Source organism: Temnothorax curvispinosus, unplaced genomic scaffold (genome assembly GCF_003070985.1).
Source record: "Temnothorax curvispinosus isolate PA1 unplaced genomic scaffold, ASM307098v1 QBEX01008979.1, whole genome shotgun sequence".
Taxonomy (NCBI): Eukaryota; Metazoa; Arthropoda; class Insecta; order Hymenoptera; family Formicidae; genus Temnothorax; species Temnothorax curvispinosus.
Window position 1 is genome coordinate 6,350 of NW_020218759.1, and position 14,592 is coordinate 20,941.

A 14,592-nucleotide genomic window follows, 5' to 3' on the forward strand; every position below is an offset into this window, starting at 1 on the left:
GATCTTTCTATTCTTTTAAAAAGACAATTTTTTTACCGCAATTATAAAATTAACTATATAGATTGTAGAATTAAATATAAACAGAATTAAGCGTTACGTTTTGAATATTTTGTCTCGCATTGTGCGGCGAAGAGAGGGAGATGAAAAGCCTGGAAGATCGCACATAACACTTTGATAAATAACTTGACATATAACTGTTATTCAACTCCACTTGATATTATTATCAACGTTAGCACGCTTTTTGAATTTAATTGCTCTTTGTCTAGTTCACGTTATGCATTCCTGAAACTTTTGCGACCGTTCAAAATTAACGAAATAGCGTTGCTCTGTCCAGTTGAATACCGGATCGATGCCCTTTTTGCCCACTTGACTTTTAGATGTTACCCTATAACGCGCGGGAGAGAAAATTTCGTTGCGGAGAAATTGGTCTTCCAGATTTAATGAGTAAATCGGTGATAATAATCTGTTACTTTTTACTTTACTTCTCACACTTATTCTTATGAAAAATCTAGTAACTTTTTGCTAACAAAAAGAAATCTCTTTAATACTTTATTTTATTATAACAATAGAATCCCAAATGATGAAAAGAAATTGCCACTATAAAATACATGGAATGCTTTCAAAAAAACTTTTATGTACGTGCTGAAATTTAGAAAAGATCGATGCGCCATTTCCGACCCTATACTTTGTACAAATTGTTTATTCACACTTATGCACGCTATGCTACGGGAGAGATATAGTCCCCGTTATAGTTCTCTCCTCTTTCTCATAACTTATCTGCGAGTATAGGGCGGCAAGTTGTCAGAGCGCGCGTGTTTTTCAAGAATGCTCTTTACGAATGCTGGAAGAATATCTTGCAAACGAGTTTGCGTCATCTACGGCACTCAACGTACTCCGAGAACGTATATACGGCGGGAACTTCACATTAAACCCTTCCTCTCGGTATCTACAAAAGCCATCGAGTCGAAGTCGCCCTTTTAACCCAGATTTGCGGTATTTGCGATCGTTCGCGCTTTATCGTCGCTTTAATATTTTTTAATATGTATGCGATCTAATCCGAGATTTTTTTTTATATTCAGCACAGTAGCCATAAAAGTGATGGGAGAGAAAATTTTATTATATGTATAAATGAAAATCTTTTATCATATTAAATTAATTTCGTATTAATATATTTTATGTATTACAACAATGATTATGAAGATTTAGATTCTAATTGACCTTCTGTGGGTCTGCGAATTGAATATCAAAGTATGTTTATCGTTTGTATTATAATAATTAAGAATTTTTAATGAATTAAACAAACGTGGATATATAGAGAACATCTTAATAGCAAAAATATATTAATACGATATAAAAAATATTTAGGTAACAGAGTAAACATAAAGCGATTAAAATAGGTATATGCACATATTTTGCGTTAAAAGATACGATTAAGCGCGTTGAAGAGTTAAACATAACAAAGCTCTTATTCTCTCCAAAGTTAAAGAATAACACATTTCCACATTCAACCGGATTGTATCGGGTATAAAGAAAACGCGCGTTATTTTGCGTGCAAAAATATTTCGTAATAAAATATTTGGTAATACGTGTACAAAATCGGAATGTACTTCGCATAAGAATCCAATATCGCGAGCGAGCAGAGATTTTTCCTAGGAAAATCCACTGGCTCGCCGAGGAGCGAGGAGAGAAATAGTAAAAGAAAGAAAACTAGAGAAAGGAGAGATGGGAGCGGAGGGTGAAAGCGAGGGAGAGAAAGGGAGAATTCAAGTATAAGCGCCGTAACTGCGACAGTTTGCCGCGCCGCGACGAAGAATGGACCAAATGAAGCCTTCTAAATTTCAACACCCTCTTCGTCGCGCGAGTCTCCCTATCTTTCCCTCTCTGCCCTCCCCTCCCTCTTTCATCCCCCTGTTCCACGAGCGGTCCGCGGAGTCGCGGCGGCGGCGGCGGCGGTGGATACGAGAGAGCCTCGTCGTCCGTGAAACGCACGCGGTGCCGGCGTACGACGGGGTGGCGATGACGCAAAGTCAGCGCGGGCCAATGGACTCGGCTCTGGAAACAGCCGGAACGGTGCACGACTGCCGGCTCGCGATTGGGCGTGGCTCCGAGGGGGGCACCCTCGACTCTCTCCGCTGCCGATGGGGTGGGGGAAATCCCCAAAGTGTGCCCCGGGGTGTAATATCATACCGCTAGGTGGATAAATAGACGTAGCGCGAGGCTACGTCGGCGCGCCGAGGGGCTAGAGACGGCGCGGACGGGTGGAGAGGCGGATATATAGGAGGGAGATGACGGACGGAGGAAAGTAGGGGGAAGAGACGGAGGTTTCGGGGATATATATGCGAAACGCGCGCGTAGGGAGGATACGGCGAGAAGAAGGAGGTGGAGGAGGATGGGGAGGTCGCGGATGGTTGCTCGAGGCCAACCGGGGAAGAGGTGGGGTCCAGGTCTGGTTAGAAAATGGTCGCGTGGGGCACTGAGGGAGTGAAGGGGGACGCGCGCGAGGTAAACGAGGAATCGGGGTATGACTGTGCACCGCGACGACGGCGAACTAGAACAAATAATGGTTGTAGTCAGCCTCAGCTTCCGGAGAGGTATTTTCCAGTCGCATAAATCGCGCTCCGGGCACGCACGGCGGGGAATGTGGGGGCTGTGGGGCCCCTCGGAGGGCACACGCTTGTCGCCTCTCTCCGGAGAAGCGCCGCTCACGAAAGACAGGGAGGCTGACCTACGACGAGATGAGAAATATTGGCGAATATCCAAGGACAGGGGTTGATATTAGAACAACCTAACAAAGTAACATTCAGAAGTCTTTTTAATTCCCAGCTCCTATAAATAAAAGATTAAGATATAAATAGCGATTTCTAAAACAAAAAAGACAACTCTTGTTCCTTTATACCACCCACTACTTTTTAATTTACGAAGTTAATTATCAGGAGATCGCACGTCGTTCCAATAAAGACCTATCCTTGACACGGAAATACTTTCGTGCGAAAATGCGAATGTAATTTGTTTCTCATATAGGTCGGATCGATAATTACATTGCAAGAGATACTTACCGCGTGGCAAACTTGCGTTACTCCGATAGTCTTCCGCAAATCTAATTCCACATTGCGGCAGCTATAATTATACGGTCGTCCAAAAAATTTTCATCGATATTACTCAGCGGATACCTCCACGTTCTTGCATCAACAATCTTTGCACGTACGGACGTGCCGCGAGATCCAAATGCATTTCAACAAGCGGATGTACGGATGTACCTTACGCGCGGTAATTCGAGAATCCCCGGATCGACCGTTGTTCCCGGGACATACAGATATTTCGCTGAATCGCTGTAACTCTATTACATCGGTGAACGAAATGGATGGGTCTTTTTCTGCAAAGTGTCAGTCGTTCGTGGATCTAGTTACGACGCGTGTTACGCCGGCAGCGAGAAAGGGGACAAAATGTACGAAACAATTTAAACCTAAAGAAGTAACATATTTTCGTCTACACATTTTGCAGCTGCACGAATTAAATTCATTCGGAGTGCAGGGTTACTTTTAGAAAGTGACAAAACGTTGCTTATGGCTGTTGCTTTCTCTCTCTCTTTCTCTCTCTCTGTTTAATAATTTCCCCGAGTTTTAATTTGCGTGAAAAAAAACCAACCGATTGAACAAAGTAGAAATTCAATTTTAATCGCAATTCAAAATTTTACACGCTATATCCGCTGTAAATATATTCGCGATTCTTCTTCGGCACGCTACGTATTCGCGGAGGTAAATAACGGCGCAAGAATCTGCTGGCGTGTGGGGAACGATCGGTAGATCTAGTGCGGTGAAAACGAGCTATCATCGAGAAAAGCTTGGCGCGCCTGCGAGCTGCTATCATCTCGCATGCGATTTTGTAGAATGCTGAGCGCAGTGTGTAGCGGAACAGGATGTTGTCAGCTGAAATTAAATTTTCCTCCGAGAGCGGCGGGTCGCTCAGCAACCTGATATTGTGGGCGTTTTAAGCTACGTACACATCTACAAGCACGCGCGCGCCGATGATGCCGTTCGCGAAATGTTCGCTCTGTCGCAATCCCGAAAACTGTCGGCATGCACCGAAGAAATAATGATTTGTCCAATCTTTAATCATGTGTAATATTTTCGCATTAATCGATATAAAAATATATGTACATTTAGCTTTAGAACTTATGATATTTGTTATAATTTATGGCAATCAGTTCTATTTTTTGCAAATTGTTAATTTAATTTAGAATAGGATATAGAAATTCTTAGAAAAGAGATATCGTTACGTAAAAATGCTTATAATGTTTTAAATTTTGTACAAAAATTTTTATTATTTTATTTTTTTTAATCCATTTTTGAGAGAAAAAGTTATAGTGAAAAATATTTTAAAAATTAAAATTAATTGTTTTTATAAATACTCTTCATCTTCATTGTTCTTGCTATAATTAAAATTATCTAACAATAAGTAACGTGAGATTACAAAAATAATGTGCTCATGGGGCACGAAAATATCTCCCTCCGATCCTGGTGAAAAAAAAGTCGCGACAATGGCGGGACACCCGGTTTTCTTGGACTTCCCCGCTTGGTTACTCCTGGGGTAGCGGATAAATGGCTACCTCGTTTCTCGTGCACCCTTGAAGTTGATTGTATCAGGGGGCGGGAGGGAAAAGAACTGTTGAAAGAACGAACAAAGAAACGGGCAAAAGAACGCGGAAAGCGGCGAGCGGAGCAGATGACATCGCCTTCCACAACGCGAGTATTCAACGTGTTTGCCGTACTCTGTGCAAGTTATTATGAATTGCACTAAATTGATATCTTCCATTGAGCGTACCATTCGAATCTTATTTTAAACGAAGGCCGGAATTATCGAATGCATTAATCGCTGAGAAAATATTTTTTTGCGTATTTTTTATTAAATACATTTTTCACTGGTGATTTATTTATCGAAACAAGCACATTGGAAAAATTTTAAATGATAAAAGCATTTGGCACACAGCGTTCGTTCTATTTGATATTTTATTAATTTGTTCAATAATTTTTCTCTCTTCCAATATGTTAAAAAATCTTTTTTTACTTGGTGCGTAACTTTTTTTTATCTTGTTTGTCTTTAAATCATTCAATAGCGTATATTAAATGTATAAATCTCGTATTGCATTTTTTATCTATATTCATAATGCAAACACAGAATTGTCACGCTACAGCAAGCTTCAAACTATATCGCTAACTTTTTCCGTTTTATTATACGCCATATCGTCAAACATACAAATCACTGAAATTATACCAATTTTGATCTCAAAGTTATTTTAATCTAAAAACTCTCACTCATTTGCACGCTGTCAAATCAGCAATAATACTCACGGTAGGTAAAGTTATTTATATCTCACATTTAACGCTACATAAGCGCGACTTTCACCCCGTGACATTGTGCGCAGTCTTCGAACAAGACAAATAAAATTCAGCATTATATGGGCGGTGCTAAATATGAATACGGACGAAAATATAGAAACCGTAATTTGTGCCGATCGGGCAAACAAGACCCCCGTCCTTGTGGATATTTATGAATTATTCTCGAAGCGACGGCGGCGCGGCATTGTCATCGCGCGTGCGGTGGCTTATGAGCTCGGTTATCTTCCTTGATACCTGGGGATCACTTTGAAATAAATGATTCTCGGCGCTTTGTGCGACCAACGACATCACCATTAACGACCCTCTCGTCCGGCGAGTACGCGGTGACGGGGGTTGATCGCTATGAATTACGACTGGGCATTAGATCGTAAAACTGTGGGGCGCGACAGTAGATTTGTTTGCGGGATCGTCGTGCATCACCGAGGGATTCGGGCCCGATTCGATGGCCGCATTGCCATTTCCATTTCGGGATCGCAATTATTGCCTCGGAGAACGGTTATTAGAAGTAAATAGTTCCATGCGGCCGGGTAATAGAAGCGACTGTCTATCGGCTCCTATTGAATCGCCAATCGATAACGCCAATGACGAACTATTTTCCAAATTCGTGGAGCGATGCCAATACTAAATATCTTATTCAATAACTTTCAGGGAACGAAAAGTACTAGGAAAAATTATGTTGATTCATATCTATTAATTAACCATTAATTATTACTTGACTATTATATTTATTATATTGCTAATATAATTAATAAAAATGTCAATAAAAATTCATCAAACTTTAATCAATTTTAACTATTTAAGTCACACATGTCGTTAAAAAAGTTTACATAATGTAATAAAGAGTATATATAACATGCTAATTTATGTTATTATAAGATAATTGGTAGCCCAAAATATTGAAAAATATGCCACTTGAAAAGACAGTCGAAACGATTTAGAAAGCACATTTTGATGAGGACCGTATAAGGGGTTGTTACAAAAGTGCGTGCGTCGGAATACATTATGAAAAGTAATAAAACGCGTATTGCAGCACATGACAGGTCCCCTGCACGAGGAGAAAGCTCTTTCTCTCTCTCTCTTTCTCTTTCTCTCTATGAACGAGCGATAATCTGTCGCGGTAAACGCATCTGTTGTCGCGAGCAGGTGCGGCGTTTCAATTCGCGCCGAAAGTGGATTAAGGGCCGGCCCGCGTTTTTGTTGGGTCACGTGCGCCAGTCAAAATAAATCTGTTCTTGTAATCGGATTTACGGGCCGTGGGCCGATAAACTACCGAGCCGGTTATGAACTTTAAACAGCCAGTCGCGCGCGCGCGGCCGTCGACGGTCGGCGCATCATAGTTTCGCCGCATAATTTCGTTTGCAACCGTAACCACGTGTCCGCTTTTCGGTTTGGCTTTAACACGTTCGTAACATTGTGCACCGCACCGGTGATGCACTTACCGGTGTATTTTTCCCGTATACTATAATACGCGACTGGGCACAGTCTATATCAGATTTGGCCGTTGTGCGTCACCAAAATGTATCTAATTTATTTTTGTACAAATGATATACTTTCATACTCAAGGTAATATACAATTTTGCATATTAAAAATATACAAATGCGATAAACCATTTAACGCTTTAGTCGTTTGTCTTTTTTGAAAACAAACAACGGCGGTGTGTCTTGCAGCAGTAAGAATTTGCATTTAAATTATAGCCACATGATTCATCTCTTTCATGCATTTAAAATAGACACATTTAAAAACCATTCTAGATTTTAACAGCAAAATATTCCTCTCGTCAAACGTTTAAGATATGCGCAATATATTATATATTTCCCATTATTATTTCAATATATTATTAACTGTTCCGATGCTATCACGAAAATATTCAAAGAATGCATCAGCTTTCAATCCGCACACTCGCAGAATAACGATCTGTCGCGCGTTTCCGTCGAGCATGGGTAGCGTATACGGAAGTTTATAAAAATGTTATGAGGAGTTTAATTGGCCGACGTTTAATTACTTCGGCTACCGCCGCCGTCGGCGTCGCCGCCGAAAAGACGGCGCGGGGTAGCAAAAGGGGGGTGGCCGGACTAATTGCGAAGTTTTCTACTTCGATTTTCCGGCAGGCTGCACGCTGCCGCGCCATTTCCCGGCTGCCGGTTGTTCGAATTAAACGCGAATGCAGTTTTAAACTGGGGAAGAGCGCCCCGGGGAACACCAAGTATTTTATACGGGATTAAACGCGACAAGCGCGTACGGTAAAAAGCGGCCAAAGAAATCAATAATCTCGCGTTATACGCGCGTTCCGCGTCGCTATTTTATTTTCCCGTCTGCTCTTCTCGCGCGCGATACCATAATCGCGATAAAATAATCACCAAGTGAACATTCCGTCTCGCAGACAGTGAGTCAACGTACGGAATAATAATGTGGAAAATTATTTATGAGTAGCGTTGCTAAAAAGAAGATAAAAAAAGACGTTATATACACCTCATGCACATCCTAAATTTAACTATCTATATAATTTATTAAAATTATATAATTTAAAAATTAAATTCTTTTTGTCTTGTTATTCTTTGTAATTTCTATGTAATTTCTATATCAGTGTGTCCGATATATTAAATCGAATATTTAATAAATTTTTTCTACAAAATTACAACACATTTATCATTATCATTTAATCGCGTACGCAAATATCTTAAAAATCGTAATTCGCGATGATTCGAGTTTCCCCAAACCAGAAAGACGTCTTCGACGCGAATCGACACTGTTTGTAAACGATCGGAGCCCGATTATAATAACGGTCGGCTGGTTTGCGAAACTCGCTCGCTGCAAGCGATTGTCGTTCGAATGCGGTGCATTCGGCTCGCATTGACCGGGAACGCGAGTGCACGTTGAGCACGTCGCGGCTGATCGCTCGCTCGATAAGCATTCGATGTGAGCCGAACGTAGCGGGCATCGGATGCCATGCCGGTCTAACGGAAGTAAGCCCGAGTATCGAAATCTGCTCGACGGTCATTTGTGACGTTCGTCCGGCTTTCCTCTCGTCGCGCCGTCGGCGAATGCGCCATCGCGGTTTCGCGAATCAATCGACGGACCTTTTGATCGTGGCACCGCGCATAAACAACTTAATTCTGCGGTAAAAGCTTGGAAAGACTTTTCGCAAGATAGACGATTGTGAACTTTGTTTTACTTTATTTTAATGAGTATTACTACACCAGATATATTAACAGGATTGGATTTCATTTAATAACTCATGCTAAATACTTGTGTAAACGCTCTTATGTGATCTTAACAAATTCGATGAATGTACTCTGTAAAAAAAATAGCAAACCGCCGATTAATAATTTTTTTAGTATTACATTTTTTATTATCGCGTCACTCGTATAAAAATATATACATTTTTAGTGTCACTTTTACTTTGAAAATTATTTCTACAAAATCTATGTAAAATTACGTGTATAGTTTTACAAGGATTTTTAACATAGATTAAATTAATGTTTGACATGTCTGATGTTTTTCCGAAAATTTCTCTCGTGCCGTATTGAAATGTACGATCGATAATCGTCGAATAATGGTCGCTGAAAAATCCGGTAAGAGACGAAGCGACGCGATTTCGTCGATGCAAACAGATTTGTGTGCAATTTAATAAAAAAAAAAACGCTCGCGCGAATCGCATGCACATAATATCCGACATGGATATATTTGTAATTTAATGATATATATTTTTTAATTTAACGTGGCTGCCGAACGCGGCGCGGCTTTTGTGCGTCCCGCGCGTATTTGCAATGTATATTTGTTAATTTAATGCAAACAATTTATCGCGGAGTTAAGCAATAATTTTTCACAATTTTAGCGCGGATAATCGAGCGTGCTACACGCTGATGTATGCGCGCAAATTTTAATCATCTGAAAGCCGTGAGTTAATTTCACATCGAATTTAATTCGGTCGGCCGTGTCGCGTCAAATTTTTTTTTCCTCAAAGAAAAATAATGAAGACGGTATACTGACAGTTGTATTTAATTAATAAAATTCAAAGTAATAGGGACAATAAAAAAATAATAAAAATAAGGTAAGATAATTTCTGCTGCGCAAAAAATGCAATAAACTCTTTTCTTTTATACATGATAAATAGAAAATGATATATAATCTTTTCACGAATGAATTCTCAAAGTTCAAGTCACAATGTTACACCAGCATGATATTGAAATTCTTCGTAATCGTCGATTATCTTGTAGATTAATTTCGAGAGCCGCGGAGGACGTAAAAAAAACCGCGGGAAAATCGCTTCGGCTCTTGGGACGGGGACGGAAAATATTACGATTAAAGCCGCTCGAATTAGCGCGGAAGGGAGTAGGGGCGCGTGGGGCAATAGAATAATCATGCGAGACGTTAACCTGTTAGGCATTAGTGGCGCATGATAGGCACGCTGCGGGTGGCGTCGCGTCGGGATGAAACGAGAGTGGCTGCGGGGATACAGACGAAATAGATTGAGAGAGAGAGGGTGGAAGAGAGAAGGAGGGAGAACGAGAGATTCATTCTCTCCGTTTCTCTCTCTCTCTCTCTCTCTCTCTTTCTCTCGTCAGGGAGTAAAACAATTACGGCTCCGCGTCGACGTACACTCGACCGAGCACCCCTCGTATCGTGTTCAGCAGCCCCGCACACTGTAGGGGTGTTCTTCGGCCTTTGGCGACGCGCACGAATCACCGCTGCGAGCCCGCTTGACGCGCATTCACCGAAACCTCGTTGAAAATCTCAGCGCACGCTATTCCACTAGAATTACAGGTATTGAGACCGGTATAAAGCCCACTTTAAACGATCTGCAATTCGAGATAGTATTCTATGCACGATCGAAGAGCTTATCTTTCCCCAAATCGTCTTAAACTTGCATTTACAAAAAATCGAGATCTTTTGTGAGGAGTTTGTATAAGAGCGTACGTAATTTTTTAAAAATGAATTTAATATTGTTTTTGAAAATAAGCTTTTTAACACTATATATCGAATTGTGAACAGTGAAGAGAATCTGGATGGATTTAGCAGTACATAATACTCATAAAATTAAACAAAAACACATATAGTTAAATGCGTAAAGATTAAATTAATCCTGACAGAAATGATATCAAATCTACTCAAATAATTTCGAGTCTATACGAAATTGTAGGATTTAAATAGAAAATTTACACGTTCTTTGTGCATCAATGAGAATCTCGTGGCGACAGATGATTTCCTCCAAGAAAATTTTTGCAACTTCGGTGCTGCGAACTCGTTCGGGATGACCCGCCTATTAAATGGCCGCGGCGTTCTGCCGGAGTTCTAAGTAGTAAGAACGGCGCGCATTTCCAACGGTGACAACACACGAAGAATTAAGCTCGTGGCCCGCGGGCTGTGTAACTCGGCCGAATTATTACTCCGGGACCGAGAAGTTTAAATCGTCCCGACGTGGCCCGTCTTCAGCCGGGGGGCACGCGATCCCCCGGCTCGCTCACCGACAAATTTAAATCTCGCTAAGCCCGGCCATTAGTACGAAGCGCAAACAGCAAACAGTGCATTAAACTGCGCCTCTGTATGCACACGCGTACGCGCACATCCTTAAACGCGAAGCCAAGTGTCTGTTCCCACGGGGATTTCGCGACCGACCTTACGCACCGCGTGCGTATGTGGATCCATTCGTTCGATCATTCCGTTCGTTCGTTCGTTGCGCCTCTCTGCCTGATGTTTACGCGCGCTCATCCAAACGCGTCCAGACGAGCGGGGGCTGCTCGCTCGGACGTGACATCGCGCGGACCACACCTCGTGATGGTTATTTCGCTGGTAAAATTAAATTTGTAAATACGCGGTCACGTATAATATCGATCGCATGACAAGAACCCGTTAAACTGTAGAAACCGAAACTCGAACCTACCGTTTCTCAAACTAGAATGTATTTAAGATGGAAAAGTTGAGTCCGTTCAATTTCTAAAATCGGCCAATTTTCTAATGAGAAATATATCTATCGATTTTACATGATTCAGATTATTGCATTGTGTTTGAAACTTTTTATTAATAATAACTTTCTAAAGGATAAAAGGAGAGTATCGAACGTTTCTCGTTCGTCTGTATTCCGACTACGTATGTACGTTGGTATTTGATATATTCGTATAGTTTTATTTTACTTGCGGAAACGACTTCGATATCGGCGCAAAAGCGGCCAAAAGTTTTGAGACACATGCCTGAACTTTCCCAAGGAAGCTATACATTATAAATATCGGGCTCCTTTTCCCAGCGTCTCGTTTTGTTCTGTGCCGGCGAATATTTTCTAATCTCCTCAGAGAAAATTATTCTTTCCTTTCACTTTAGCTTTTTCTCGGTAAGATACATAAATGAGTGTAATTTCTTTGTTTACAAGTTGCTGTGTATTATTTCCAACTTCGATAAATAAGTTTTTAATTTTATAATATATTAGTAACTATATTAATATAGATTTGATAATAAATTTTCTTCGATATTCAAGTGCATCTCAACATTTTTAATAAAGGAAGATAAATTATAACTTCTTTAAAGAATCCATCATTAGACAATAATTTTATAGAAGGAGATCGCGGACTATCGCTTGAAAAGATTGAAAAAAGATTTTGAAATAATGAACGTTTTAATGTGAAAGGGCGATATGTTAAGACGTAATTAAAATTAGGTGGGCTACAAGGAAAACGCGCGAGGAGATTAAGCGGAGCCCACGCTCCGAACAAAATTTCTCGGCTCTCTGTCGCCGCAGCAACGGCGGCGAAGAAGCCGGGAAGAAATCAATGCCGAAGGATAACACGCGTCCTTGCTCAGGGACGAGCAGTCTCCGGCTGCTGCTCTCGAGACCTCGACCAAGCGAAAACTTTGTCCAAGAATCTAATATCATCCTTGGCTCGCACACGTTCTCAGAATTCCATAGTATGCCAGGACTGTACGCGGTACACGATATCCTCTCTCTGTTAGGAGAGCGCGACAGGATTTCACCCTTAATCGCCTCGAGATCCTTGTAATTTCGTCTCGGACAAACGTTTATAATACTCAAATATACGTTGTGCTCAAATATGGTGCTTTAATTTCTGCTATACATTTATGTTGCGTTAAGTTTTCAAGAAATATTTCAAATAATCGTGACTCTCCAAGTTTTTGTGCGGTTGTCTCGAATTGTCAACTCGGACACGCAGATATTATGGAAAAACACAAATTACAATATTACCAAAAATAATGACAGTGTACGCTCTGTCTCTTGCGGCAATTTTTTATCTTTTTTTCTAAAATTTCAATTTTAATTATATCAATTTCTTACATATTTCTTACGTTGATAATTCTAAATTATCAATATTCAAAAATTTTTTGCTCAAATCATGCAACTGAAGTCACATATTGAGTTGTCTTCAATCGGGTACTTTCAAGTCCAGTATTTCAAAGAATACTCAATATACTCGTCATAACTTTGATAGCATTATTGCTGGAGAAAATCATCCTTCCTTAAACACGAGATTTTCGTCACATATTTGCGCGGAAACTCCTAAAGCGCAAGAACGTAATACGATTCAAGAGATATACGCGTGCGTGCACGCACGCACGCACGCACTCATGACATATAGGGGCCACCCGTGCCCGCACATTCCAAGGATACATGGGTCCCGCGACTTCCGCGCGGACGGCCAACGCGGTGGATCACGCAGGAGGGAAGAGGATCCGCTGGCAAGCAGGGAGAGGGAGAGGACAACGATGACAGGACGAGGGAGAGGAGAGGAGCGAACGGAGTGGAGGAAAGAGAGAGAGTGAGAGAGAGATTCGCAGGAACGACGGGGAAGGGCGGGTTGCTATCTTAGCCACCACAAAGCAGTGATAACATTTTCCCTCCCGGACAGAAGCCTAGCCACCCTTCTCGTCGCTCCCAGGTCGATATCCGGATAACGCTGGTTGCCCCGGGCAACCGGAAGGCCACGCCCGCGCCTCCGAAACATGGCTGCCGCCGCCCTTGCTTCCGGTGGTGCGGGAGGAAGGGTGAGCGGAGTGCTCGCTCCGCGAGGGTGGCGAGAAGAGTAGACGGAGGAAGCGGAGGAGGACGCGGACGGATAAAACGCAAGAGGCTCGAATTATCATAATATTGGTCATTGCCTGCTGCTTCTCTCTCTCTCTCTCTCTCTCTCTTTCTTTCTTCCTCTCTCCCTCTCTCGCTCTCTTTCTCTCTCTCTGCTCCAGAAAGCGAAGTAGCTGACTATCAGATCCCTTCTACCTTGTGTGTACACCGTCCCGGCGACTTATTACCATTCCACTCCACACCACACCATGCTGTTGAAGCACCGTTTTGTGCATGTACGTGTGACCGTAGCTAATGCTCTCTTCGCTTCACGCTTACCCTCGACAACGAAGAAGACTTTCTATCGTTTCTCTCTTCAGCGCTAAGTTTCCGCGATAAAACCAAGCACGGCTGATCCTGTGCGTTTCTTTGGTCTCGTCGTCCCGCTTTGATAGCTCAATGGCGCAGTTGAACTTGTCGAGTTTCTACGCAAAGAGCCCTTACGTCTTTTCGATTAATATAAATTGCATATTGTAATTAATAATTTGCATTTTTTTTTAAATAAGAATAGTAATCGGCAAATAAAATACATTAATAATTTAATTTGTGATTATTGTATTAATATCTATAAATAAGATTTTAACTTGCGGTACTTTATGCTGCACAGCATAACATGGTTCTAAACTCACATAATGCTATTGGCTTCTACTGAGTCGTCAACATCTCTACATGCCTAAGATGTTTACTACCGATCTTACAGATTTCATTATTTTGCAATTATAATCAGAGTAAAGCAATAAATAAAAGGTCGCTTCCTCTCTCGAAGATCGTTGTTAAAAATTCTTTTCGACATTTTTGAATGAAGTAATTTTCAATGGGTTGATATGCGAACAGAAAAGTTCGAGTCCCCGATTGATACTGATTGTGAGAAAGAGAAGGGAGAGGAGAGGCAGGGGGGGGATAAGAATTGGTGCACCCAGATCGAAAATATTTCCGCGTTTCACGGGTACGCTCGACGGATCAGAGGGATCTTCTCTCTCCTCGCATAATGAACCTCGTTCCCATCGTTTCTAATTGTCAACCACCGGCACGTTATTTACCCCCTGAGCGAGGAGAGTTATGAAAGGGGGGGCGACGCGCGAGACTCACCTCCTCCTTCTTCATCCCCCCTGTAAGTATACGGGCCGGCA